Here is a 13,281-nt window from a genome sequence, read left to right as displayed (position 1 = left end):
TGATTCCTCTTTCTCCCTGCATCCATCCCCAACTCCCAGCATCCCGCACAGTGCTACATACACTTGGCACTCAGCTATTTATAAAGTGTGTAAATGCACGAGATATAAGCTGACAGGTCATTAACAGAGTTACTTTACTACATCTTCATTAGTAAGATGTTTGTCTGGCTTGATAAGATAGTGGCTGGTAAACTCCCCTTGTAAAGTCTTGTTCTAAGAGGCAGTATCTGTGGCTTAAACTCCATTAGAGTGGACTTGCCTAGAGGTAACTATTCTTGAGGATTTCAGTGACCTTCTTCCTCTGGATCAGGAATTCCCAGGGAAAGGAAAGGAATTGCATTCAAAACTCCTGAAGTAGATAAGTAATGAAAAAAACGAATAAGCCTCCTACGCATACTTTGTCCTTTTGTTATTCTGTATGTCATTGGCCTTGCCAGTGTGTTAAGTTAAATCTAGCTCTGGTTAAAACTAGAAAACATTTTAAAGTATTTTTCTCCTGAATTCTTTAAACTTCTTGAACCTTCTGTTAAACGTTCACTTTGAGAAAGTTTCCACTAATCAAAGTTTTCTCAGACCTAGTAAAGCGTGAATGACACTTTGTATTCATGTAAGTCCTTACTAACTAGACTGTACAAAGTTACAAGAGACTGTATGAAGGATGTGCTTGTCACTCATTCAGCAGCTAGAATGAATCAAACAGGCTCGCAAATATCGCCACTCAATGGTATAAATACTAATTGAAATAGGTCAAAGTGTTCCTCATCGTTTGTGCCTGGCTGGAGGATAAACATCAATAAATATAACCATTACACAATGACCAACTTTAATCTGCAGATGTGTAAAATGTGAAGGATTTTATTCCTCCCACAAGAGCTGAAGTAAATGGCTATATAGTAGTACTCTGCAGTACTGGAAACATGGAAATGTGTAGAGGATAGCAAATGTCTGATTAACATCGTATTTGCCATGAATGGTGAGTGCCAAAACGTAGGTTCTAGACCACCCAAGTTCTAGGATAGGACAGTGGTACATTTTGCTCCAAAATGAGTAAACAGAATTAGTGATCAAATAAAGGTCATGGCCCTTCTGTATTGTATCCTAAGTTCTTCCCATAAACCTTAAATGGTGCAGATGTGAAGTTCTGAGAAATTCTGCCTCAAACTAGGAAACTAGGAACTTAATGCCTACTTTAAAATTTTTTAAGCCTCCAACTTGCAAAAAGAAATAATTTTATAAATTGGACAAAACCAAAGATCTTCAGTTAAGTATCATTGTCAAGTTAAAACAAATTGATGCCAGCAGAATTTTCAGATTTTTTAAATAGTATCTGAGTAATAAGTATTTATGGACCTTGTTAAGAATTTATTTAACTCTGTGCTATCACTTTTTACCTTGATAGTGAAATCTTTAATCTTCACATTAATAAATCACTTTGAAGAATTTCTTTTTGTTTCTCATACAAAGAGTTTTTTTTTTAAAGGCAGTTGGGGTGGGGATGGCAGCTAAAAATCAGTCCATTGGCTGCTAAATCTGTTGTTCTTTTTTTAAAATTTTATTTTTATTTAATTTATTTTTTTGGCTGTGTTGGGTCTTCGTTGCTGCACGCGGGCTTTCTCTAGTTGTGGTGAGCGGGGGCTACTCTTCCTTGCGGTGCACAGGCTTCTCATTGCAGTGGACTCCCCAGTGTGGAGCATGGGCTCTAGGCGCGTGGGCTCAGTAGTTGTGGCTCACGAGCTGTAGAGCACAGGCTCAGTAGTGGCGCACGGGCTTAGCTGCTCCACAGCATGTGGGATCTTCCCGGATCAGGGCTCGAACCCAAGTCCCCTGCACTGGCAGGCGGATTCTTAACCACTGTGCCACCAGGGAAGTCCAGATCTGTTGTTCTTAATGTTTCTGTTCATGTATATATTCTGTTACTTCATGTTTTCACAGACCACTTTATTGCCAGGAAATGAACATCATAACTTGTATTCACAATGTTTTAGCAATTAGTCTTCTCTGAACAACCAAATAAATGCCAAACAGCATAACTGTAGGAGTTCAGATTCTGTGATACACAAGGGCTCAGAAACCTAGATGTATTGTGGCCTTTTCTTTCCAATTAAAGGCTTGGTGTGCACAACTCTTGCACATCTTTGTGCATCTCATACAATTTACAAATGTTTTATTTAGTCCAATTCCTAATTTCTTAGATATTTGAAGGATTATGAAAAAGCAACATTATTGTAGAAGTTACTGTGTAATTTTAAAATGAGGAGTGCTTCAGTTAAACAGGAAAGGCCTAACAGGATGTTTGGGGCATTTTTAATACTGCAGAGAAAAATCCTCACTTCATATCTCATGATACGGAGGGGCTACTTGAGGACAGGAAAAATCATCTTTTTAAATAACCAGAATTATCAACAGCAATCATATTGACGATAGAAACTTTACCAACCCCTGCCAGCAAGAGCTATACATTAAAAATAATCAGATCCCTGATAGAAACTGAGAAAATTCTGAGGAAAAGAAAAAGTTGCTTGTGTACATTGTTTTCTGCTCCCAAGTTCTACGTGGATTTTGAAGTGAATACAATTCTTTTATTTATCAAGGAAATGTGTGGTGTCAATAAAATGCAGCTGCAGAGGCAGAAAATAAAAATGCCTCTGAAACTGGGGACATTTAAAAGGCTCACAGGGTAAAGCTTAATCTAGTCAGTTCACTTAACAGACAAGCTGACTAGGAACTGAAGAACTTACTGGCCTGACAATCAAAGTGTCAATAAGGGTTTTTTGGGTTTTGTCTTAATGGAACTTGACATGCTGATTCTAGGGAAAGTGAAGGGACATGCCCTGCAACTAGCAAGGCATGCCGAGTCCTAGAGCTGATATGCGTGGCTTTGGAGCAAGAATAGACGCGCATTAGATGGGACAGAATGCAGAGCTGGACGCAGGCTCACGTGCGGTGGGCGGGACAGTCTCTTTGCCCCTCGGATCCTTTCTCCTTCGGTGTCTTCGCTACATTCTGGAAAACTGACCTGTGCACAGCTTCAACCCGGCTCCCTGGTCCAAGCTTCCTGGAGTTTTGGCCGGTGGGAGGGATGCGCAGGGCCTGATCTGAGTGTGCGCACTGATCCAGGGCGTGGCCAGCGGGTCAGACCCGGAGGAGCAGAGGAACCTGGTGAGGACCTCTCGGAGCAGGTTCAGAGTGTGAGGACATCCACGCCACATGAGTGCCCATTGGAGAGCATCCTCCGCAAAGGTTCTTTCTCACTGCGGAAGTGGAAAACCCTTTGCTGTTTGCCAGCTTCTTTCCACCTCCCTGGTGCTTGCTCTGTGGGGCCGCCTGAAATGGTCCTTGCAGCGGGGTGGGGGGAGCATGTGGCTCAACCACGTGGACTTCTCCACCGCCGATCTGTCCACGGCCACGGCTGAGTGCCCAGACGGCCATGGGAGGCCCATGCAAAGCCCCAGTATGGCACGCTCCTCCAGGGGCGTTCTGATGATAACAAAACATTTTAATTACTGAATTGGGACAGTGATCATGGGATTCTATTTTCCAACAAACACTGACAAGAGCAATCATGGACCTTCCTCGGTTTTCATCCATGGACAGGGAAGAACTATACCCAGCAAATAAATGTAAAGGGACAAAAACAAAGTTGCTTTATGGCTACATTCCATGACTTATCCTAACTGATACACATACACACACACCACACAATTTTTATATTATCATATTATTTTTGATAAACTATGTAAACATGCCTGGGAGTGAGGAACACCAGTTGTTACCTCTGGAGGGGGAGACGGGATGGGGTCAGAAAAAGGAGTGCAGGGCCTAGATTGAACTTGTGATGCTAAATGGCTTACTGTTTTCCATACTTCATCAAATGCCTAAAAAATGTTTGTTACTAAAACAGTTACGTGTTGTAAATCAACTATACTCAATCAAAAAGAGTAATACTCAGGGCTTCCCTGGTGGCCCAGTGGTTGAGAGTCCGCCTGCCGATGCAGGGGACACGGGTTCGTGCCCTGGTCCGGAAAGATCCCACATGCCGTGGAGTGGCTGGGCCCATGAGCCATGGCCGCTGAGCCTGCGCGTCCGGAGCCTGTGCTCCGCAATGGGAGAGGCCACAACAGTGAGAGGCTCGTGTACCGCAAAAAAAAAAAAAAAGTAATACTCAATACTCTGTAATAACCTATGTGGGAAAGGAATCTGAAAAAGAATAGATCTATGTACATGTATAACTGAATCACTTTGCTGTACACCTGAAATTCACACAACATTGTAAATCAACTAGACTCCAATATAAAATAAAAAATAATTTAAAAAAAGAAATTAAAAAGAGAAAAAAATCAAAAAATTTGAAAAAACTACATATATTTGTCAACATAAATGACCATATCCTAAATATTATGCATACCAGTTAACATCTCCAGTATCAGGTTGGGCTTTGATCATTTTACACAATACCTCTCACACTCACACACACAACCCCACTCCCCAGGACTTCACTCAGGTCTCTGTAATTCCTCCACATGTTCAGGTCTGTTAATCTCATTGGTCTCATTGTCAAGAGACACTAGCCTCTGAGTCCTGCTAGTTCTACTTATACCAAAAAAAAAAAAAGTGAAAAATATGGACAACTAGCTTATTCCTGTTCATAGGTATGTGAGTAGGCCTCTAAAAGAAATGAATTAAACTTGTAGCCTAGAAGCAGCCTCTAGCTAAGGGTAAAGTTCAGGGTCAAGCTGAATTTCTCTCTTAAAGTAAACATGTCTAAGACGAAACAAAGAGGGTGACTGGGAAATGTATGATCTCACTTCCCCACCAACAGGGAAAAGTCCAAAGTAATTTCATCCCTCACAGAGCTCCATGGGTCACATCCAAATCTTATTGATTCTACTGAGTTAGCAGCTCACAGGATGACAGCTGCTCACAGCAAGATCAGCTCTGACAGATCAACTGACCCAAGGTTTCTGGTTCTTGTTCCCAAAGATACCAACAAGTAACACAATTTCATGACCAAATTTCAGTATTTTCAGCTGAAAATATTTTTATAACTGACTGAACATAGCATAAACTGAAAATATAATTTTTAAAATTACTTTTGGATACCCTAAAGGTGGAATTATTATCAACACATTATCTGTTCTAGCTAATTTAATAGTAAAATTATGGAACATAATTAATCATGCCATTCTTTAGCCATCTGATAGAGGGTGAATACGGAACTCAATTAAAATGTTTAGTTTTACCAGTGAGAAACCTGTAAGTGTTTAAATGAAGAAATTTAGATACAATGCCAAAAGTTTTTAAGATGTCACAAATTTTTAAATTTCACATTTTTATATTAAACCAAGCCTCTTATTCCTTATTATTTCATGTACTGACACCTCAAGAGATGTATAATTTATAGATCCTCCGTGTAGAAATGAAAACAAAATGGTAACAATTATAATACAATTCCATCTCTGTAACTCTAATTAGAAAGTTTGGAACTTAAGAAAATTTTAAAATAAATCTTACTGTATATTGTCAGCTCAGGGAAACCACTATCTATATGCAGACAAACTTGATTGTATTCTAACAGTTGCCTCTATACAGAAAAAATTATTTTAATAAACTTTAGTCTGAAGTGGAATGACCCATTTCATTCGTTAGGTGAAGTTCTCAAAATGGTGCCATGCCTACAATCCATTAACACAAAGAAAGGTGTGGCATGAAAATGAAGAACAATGAATGGAATTTTGATACAGGGTACATTCTTTTTTTCAATTTATTTTATTGGAGTATAGTTGATTTATAACATGTGTTAATTTCTGCTGTACAGCAAAGTGATTCAGTTATACATTCTTTTTCATATTCTTTTCCACTACGGTTTATCCCAGGATATTGAATATAGTTCCTTGTGCTATAGAAGTAGGACCTTATGATCTATCCATTCTATATATAATAGTTTGCATCTGCTAACCCCAAACTCCCACTTCATCCTCCCACCCCCCGCCCCCTTGGCAACCACAGGTCTGTTCTCTATGTCTGTGAATGTTTCTGCTTCATAGATAGGTTCATTTGTGTCATATTTTAGATTCCACATATAAGTGATATCATATGGTACTTGTCTTTCTCTGTCTGACTTACTTCACTTAGTATGAGAATCTCTAGTTGCATCCACGTTGCTACAAATGGCATTATTTCATTCTTTTTTATGGCTGAGTAGTATTCCTTTGTACATATGCACCACATCTTCTTTATCCATTCATCTGGACCCTTAGGTTGCTTCCATGTCTCGGCTATTGTGAATAGTGCTGCTATGAACATAGGGGTGCATGTATCTTTTTGAATTTGAGTTTTGTCCAGATATATGCCCAGGAGTGGGATTGCTAGATCATATGGCAACTCTATTTTTAGTTTTTTGAGGAACCTCCATACTGTTTTCCATAGTGGCTGCACCAGTTTACATTCCCACCAACAGTGTAGGAGGGTTCCCTTTTTCTCCACACCATCTCCAGCATTTGTTATTTGTAGACTTGTTGATGATGGCCATTCTGACCAGTGTGAGGTGGTATCTCATTGTAGTTTTGATTTGCATTTCTCTAGTAATTAGCAATGTTGAGCATCTTTTCATGTGCCAATACAGGGTACATTCTTGAGTAATGCTACCCTTTAGCTTTTTCCTATGGCTATATATTTAAAAACAACAAAAAAAGAGCACTGCCCTAAGCTGTAAGCATTTAGAAATACTGAGTTTGCCTGGTTTTCATTTAGACCTAGAGACAATTCCCTAGAGTAATTATGTGGACCCTAAATAAACATGAGGACCTGCCCAGCACGTAGACACAGAAGCTTTTCATCACAGGTTCATGACACAAAGGCACACATATTTCTTGGTGGAAAGGTCACATTTCTCTTTGCTTGACTCTTATCCAGAAAATCATTAAGAAAATCATTCTACTTGGCCTGATAAATGCTATTTGGCCATAGTTTTTCAGAAGATATATTTAATTTTTTTTAAAAAAAGGAAAATTCATGGTCATTTTATATTCTGCAGTGAGCAAGTAACTGCACAGCCTTTGGATCTCCTCACAGTGCTGCACATTCGTCTCCTTGGAAGTGACTCATTCTTCCTGCAAGCTGTGCTCACATGTCACTTCCTTAGGGAGTCTGCTATAGGCTGAATGTTTGTGTTCCCCCAAAATTCACATGTTGAGACCCTAACCCCCAAGGTGATGGTACTAGAAGGTGGGACCTTTGGGAGGTGATTAAGTCATGAGGGTGGGGCACTCATGAATGAGATTAGTGCCCATATAAAAGCGGCCCAGAAAGCTCCACTGTCCCTCCTACCATGTAAGGTCACAGTGAAAAGACAGCCATTTGGAAGCCCTCACCAGACACTGACTTTGTTGGCACCATGACCTTGGACATCCCAGCCTCCAGACTGTGAGAATCAAATTTCTGTTCTTTATAAGACACCTACTCTATGGTATTTTGTTATAGCAGCCTGAATGGACAACCATCTAAAATGTCCTTCCTCTTAATGTTCTATATGTGTTACCCAGCTTTATTTTATCACCACCTGACAAACAATTGATATTTGTTTATTGTCTGTCTCCCATCATATGGTTTGTGTTTCCTATTCACTGCTTTATCTCTAGCACCTACACAGGGCCTGGCAGTAGATACTCAAGTATCACTAGATGCTCAGAAATATTTGTTGAATGAAGAAATGAATGCACGTGGGAATGAGGGGTGCTGTGCTAGATTTGGGGATACCTTCAGGGAATTCACAACCTAATAGGAGAAATGGACATGTTAACACTGCCATATAGTGTGATAAATGCTATATCAGAATAGTGTAAGGTACAGTGTAAGGCATATACACTGACCTAATTGCTAGGGATGGTTTCACAGAGGAAGAGGTACTTTGGCTGAGTCCTGAAGGATGCGAACGAGTTCGTTAGGTGGTTACAGGGAAAGAGAGAAGCCTAGAAAGAGGGAACAGGAGGTGCAAAGAGAGGAGACAAAATCCCTCATGTCCCTGAGCAGTTCCACATGAAGGGAGCAAAGAGGGTGTAAGGGGGAAACACTGAATAACAAGAAAATCAACACTGCTGCTTTCAGAGCATGACTAAAATCACATAACCTCCCGACTCCTCTCAGGGGATTCCCTCCAGCCTCCAACAACCCGCTTCCTGGCAGTGGTCTAAGCCTGAGGTGTTCTGTCCACGCCCCTCCAAGGAAAGCTTCGAGACTGGACGAGAGAACATAATCTTACACTCTGCCCGAGGAGGTGCCAGCCTTGGCTGGTGTCAGCCTCTGCTTCCTCGTTAACAAAGCTCAGGCAAAGTGAGGAGACAGCATCCACAGCTTTGCCCAGGGCTGGGGAGCCTTCATAAGAGCTGAAGTCAAAGCCAGATGCTCTATTTCCTGAGTCAGCTTTCTTTTCAGAAGATGGGTTCCCCTCCACAGCAAACTGACTCTTTTTGTTATTCCCAAGGCTCATTCTGGGCTTGGGAGGAAAAAAAGCATCCTCCCATCAACCATAAGGCAACAAGACACAAAGGTGAAGGTCGCGTCTGTGCTAGAAACTAGAAACACATTAAGACCGAACTAAGGAAAGAGGGTCTCACCATGCTCCTACAAGGGAGCGGGTAGGAGAATAAGAGCATTAAAGGTTTGTACCTGCCTTTTTTTTTTTGGTTAAACAATAGTACAAAGCCACATTATTCTTGAAACTGTGATCTCAAAGCTTAGAAGACATTTGAAAAGTTTATATCTTTATTGGAAACATATATAGGTTAATTCAATGTGCTTTTTTTTTGGTACGCGGGCCTCTCACTGTTGTGGCCTCTCCCGTTGTGGAGCACAGGCTCCAGATGCGCAGGCTCAGCGGCCATGGCTCACGGGCCCAGCCGCTCCGCGGCATGTGGGATCCTCCTGGACCAGGACACGAACCTGCGTCCCCTTCATCGGCAGGCAGACTCTCAACCACTGTGCCACAAGGGAAGCCCTCAATGTGCTTTAAAGATGGGTTTTGAGTAAGGGATGAGGAGCTATAAAGTCTGAGGGGGAAAAAGGAATTAGAAATATCATGCACTGCCCAGATTTTACATTTTTCAGGGCTCTGACCTCCTGAGTTTTCCAGCATCTCAGCCATACAACTGTGTATGGGGTTTTACCATCGGCCAGAAAAATACTTATAATTCACCAGTCAACAGCTTTCCTTGTGAGGCTAAAAGGAAATATTCTAAGAGTACTTTTCTGCTTTCCTTAAAAATGCAAGTTGCTCTCTTCCTTTCCTATCCTTAGGCCAAGTCTTCATTCATTCAGAACAACTGGGGCTTAAACTCTGCTTAACGAATACACTCCCCAAGACTTAGTGCTTTGCTTGTGAGGGTATCAAGACCAAGAATGTGATGGAATTTAGAGGAAGGAAACACTGAGAAACAGCTGTTGACCAAATGAGCAAGGGCAGTGATGATACATGAACAGTGATGATGGTATTACTTCGTATTTAGAAAGCATCATCTTCAAAAAGGCTCACGGTACTGTATAGGTATGTATATGTTGTCTTTTATCCTTAGTGATTGAAAAAAATTAGGTCCATTCTTATTAATGATACTTCCATACCTATCCACATATATTTTGGCTGTTTCCATTTGCCTTGTCTTTAAGTGCAATCAACTCCTTCATTGAGCAGTATCTGGAAATTGCATTGACTTTCTTCAACTGTACAGGGTCCTATTTTCTGTATCCTCTTCACTGTTGGGCACTAGCTTCTTCCTTCTTTTGCTATGTTGGTAGCTTCATGTTTTGCTCATCTGAATTCATGCTGGCATGTTCACTTGCTTTTTTCATCATCAGAACTTGCCTATAAATTCTGTCCTGCAATTCCATACACCACCATCAAACTTTACCCTCCTGCTATCATAACTTACGTAATTCTCTTCTTCACGTGATCATTTTCATGAAAGGCGTTCCATTTGCACGGCTATGTAATTATTTTTTAAAACTTCTTGACAATGGGGCTACGTCCACCAGATGTTCCTGATTTTTCTCTCCCTTTAACGTAATGTAACTTAAGCCGGGTCTTTTCTCCCACCTTCCTGAACTTCACAGGCCAACCGTCCCACCAGAAGTTTGTGCTGCTTGCCCACAGGTAGCTCTGTCGATCCTCTTTGGAACGTCTCCTTCAATGCTCCTTCTTTACACAGCAGAAATCGTTCTCTGCCAACTCATTTTACTCTAGAGTGATTTTATCTGATGAATATTAGTTGGAACCAAAGATCTTAGAAGCGAAAGGGGGGGCCAAATTTTATATCTATCCCTCTGCCTTCAGGAAGGCACATCTTGTTCTCACTGGACAGGCAGTACAACTGATCGAAGCCCAAAGAAGTGATGTGTCCCAGGTAACGGCCCTGTTTAGTAAGGGAGCAGGCGCTGGACGCCAGCTCCCCAGCTGGGGCACAGCGGGAGACCGGGGTGGCAGTTGGCACCACGGAAGGGAAGACTCTGAGTGAGCAAACTTAGCAATGGGTACTCATACAGGGAAGTCATCGGTGAGTGGACTCCAATCTAGAACACTTAAGGAATATTTGGAAAGACCATTGCAAAGCTATGTAGGAATGAGAATTATGGAAGAATGGGATTGTGCTCAGAGACTAATGTTCACGTCCTCTAATGCTGATTAAAAACCACCCAAAATGGACTTCCCTGGTGGCGCAGTGGTTAAGAATCCGCCTGCCAATGTAGGGACACGGGTTCGATCCCTGGTCCAGGAAGATCCTACATGCCATGGAGCAACTAAGCCCGCAAGCCACAACTACTGAGCCTGCGCTCTAGAGCCCGTGCACCACCACTACCGAGCCTGCGCTCTAGAGCCTGTGCGTCACAACTACCGAAACTGCACGCCACAACTACTGAAGCCTGAGCACCTAGAGCCCATGTTCTGCAACAAGAGAACACTGCAATGAGAAGCCCACGTGCTGCAACTAGAGAAAGCCTGTGCATAGCAACAAACACCCAATGCAGCCAAAAAAAATTAAAAAATAAATTTAAAAAAAACACCCAAAACTTAGGGCCTTAAAACACCTATATTTGCTCACAAATCTGCAATCTGGGCAGTGCTCTGCAGGGATGGCTTGTCTCTGCTCCTTTAGGGTCAGCTGGGGTCACTCAAAGTCTAAGAGCTAGAACCATCTGAAGGCTCCTTCGACTCAGACATCTGAAGGACAGTTGGGGTTCCTTGGACATGGCTCTCCATCTCTAAGTGACCTTTCCACGTGGACCTTCCATAGCAGCTGCAGGACAGCCAGACATCTTACCTGTCAGCTCACGGCTCCCAAGGGATGCAGCTCAAGAAAGACAGTGGGTGGAAGCTGCACCACCTTTCATGACTCAGCTCCGGAAGCCGTTCAGCATCACTTCTGCCACGTTCTCTTGGTCCAGGCAGTTACAAAGATCTTCCCAGATTGAAGAGGAGAGATCACAACAAGCAATCCCATTCCTGGGCATATATCCAGACAAAACTCTAATTCAAAAAGATGCATATACCCCTGTGTTCATAGCAGCACTATTTACAATAGCCAGGACATGGAAACAACCCAAGTGCCCACCGACAAACGAATGGATAAAGAAGATGTGGTATATATATACAATGGAATACTACTCAGCCATAAAAAAGAATGAAATAATGCCATTTGAAGCAACATGGATGGACCTAGAGATGATCATACTGAGTGAAGTGAGTCAGACAGAGAAAAACAAAACCATATGATATCAATTATGTGGAATCTAAAATATGACACAAATGAACTTCTCTATGAAACAGAAACAGACTCAGACAGGATACAGAGTTTGGGATTAGCAGATACAAACTATTACAGAGAGAACGGATAAACAACAGGTCCTACCAGATAGCACAGGAAACTATATTCAGTATCCTGGGATAAATCATAATGGAAAAGAATATGAAAAAGCACGTGTATGTTTATATGTATATATATATATATATATATATATATATAACTTAATCACTTTGCTGTACAGCAGAAATGAACACAATTGTAAATCAACTATACTTCAACAAAATAAGATTTTTTTAAAAAGGGGAGATCACAAACTCCACCTCTTGATGGAGAGGTGTGAGCAGAAGAGTTCAGGATAAGGCTGATGTCAGAGCAGCTCTCTTGGGAAAACACAACTTGCCACAACTAAAAACCACTGGGCCACCAACCACTGCAACACAGAATTGAAATGGACCTGGAAAAGGCCATCATCTGTCATTAACAAAACTCGTTCTGCAAGCACAGCTCAAAGGGCCCTTCCCTTGGAATACCTCTTTGCTGTCCCCCAGTTTCCTCAGCCCTTTGTAAATATGCCAGTCTCTCACTCAGTATATTCTATTGTAATTATTTTTATAACACTATTGTAATCAGGCAGGTACTACCCAATCGGTCAATTAGCCGGACTTCTTTTTTCTAATCACATCACAAAGAATCTTCAGATTGGTGGGGAAGAGACACTTCTAGGGGAGCCAGAAGCGACACTTTGCACAGAAAACAAAGGAGAGCAGCAGAAAGAAAAGCATCAGCAATTCAGAGATGAAAAACTATAATCACACAAAGAAAAAATATATATATATATCTTTGCCCTACAGTAAAGGCAGAAGGCATAAACTGTAAATGTCAATATAACCTAGAGAGCAGCTGGGATGGAAGCACTGCCTAAAGCAATGGTTCTCCAAGCTCACCTGCCTCAGAATCATCTGATGAACCTGTTGACCGTCTCCCCCCCCTCCTCCCCCGGCCCCCGCTAGTTCCCGATTCCGCAGTTCTCGGACTGGTCTGAGAACTTGCATTTTTCTCGGGTCCCAGCCGATTTGTTGCTGGTGGTCTGGAACCGCGTTTTAAGAACCACTCGCCTAAAGGCTTTTAGAGCTGGGAGTAGTGGCCACAGGTGCAGCCCCTGCAGATATGCGGTAACCAGAAGGGCCACAAGGGAAGTAGGTGGAGAAGACGACCCAAGAGGTGGAAGCGGCCTGATTTAACACAGCCCACCTCTCTGTCGGCCAGAGCACACGCGGACGGCTGCAACCGGTGGCGGGAAGGCCCACGCCGCCGGAGCCCCAGCCTCGGTGACCAGGCGCCTCCTGCCGACGGTCCTTGGGAGGTGTCATCCGGCACCGCACACCCAACCCGGGACGAGGTGGGCGGGGCCCAACTCGGGCCCGCCTCCACTCAGGAAGTGGCCCAGAGAGCGAGCCACTGGGACGCAATTCCCGCCCCCAGGGTGGGCGGG

The sequence above is a fragment of the Orcinus orca genome, chromosome 21 (genome assembly GCF_937001465.1).
Source record: "Orcinus orca chromosome 21, mOrcOrc1.1, whole genome shotgun sequence".
NCBI lineage: Eukaryota > Metazoa > Chordata > Mammalia > Artiodactyla > Delphinidae > Orcinus > Orcinus orca.
This window is presented reverse-complemented; position numbering follows the sequence as displayed.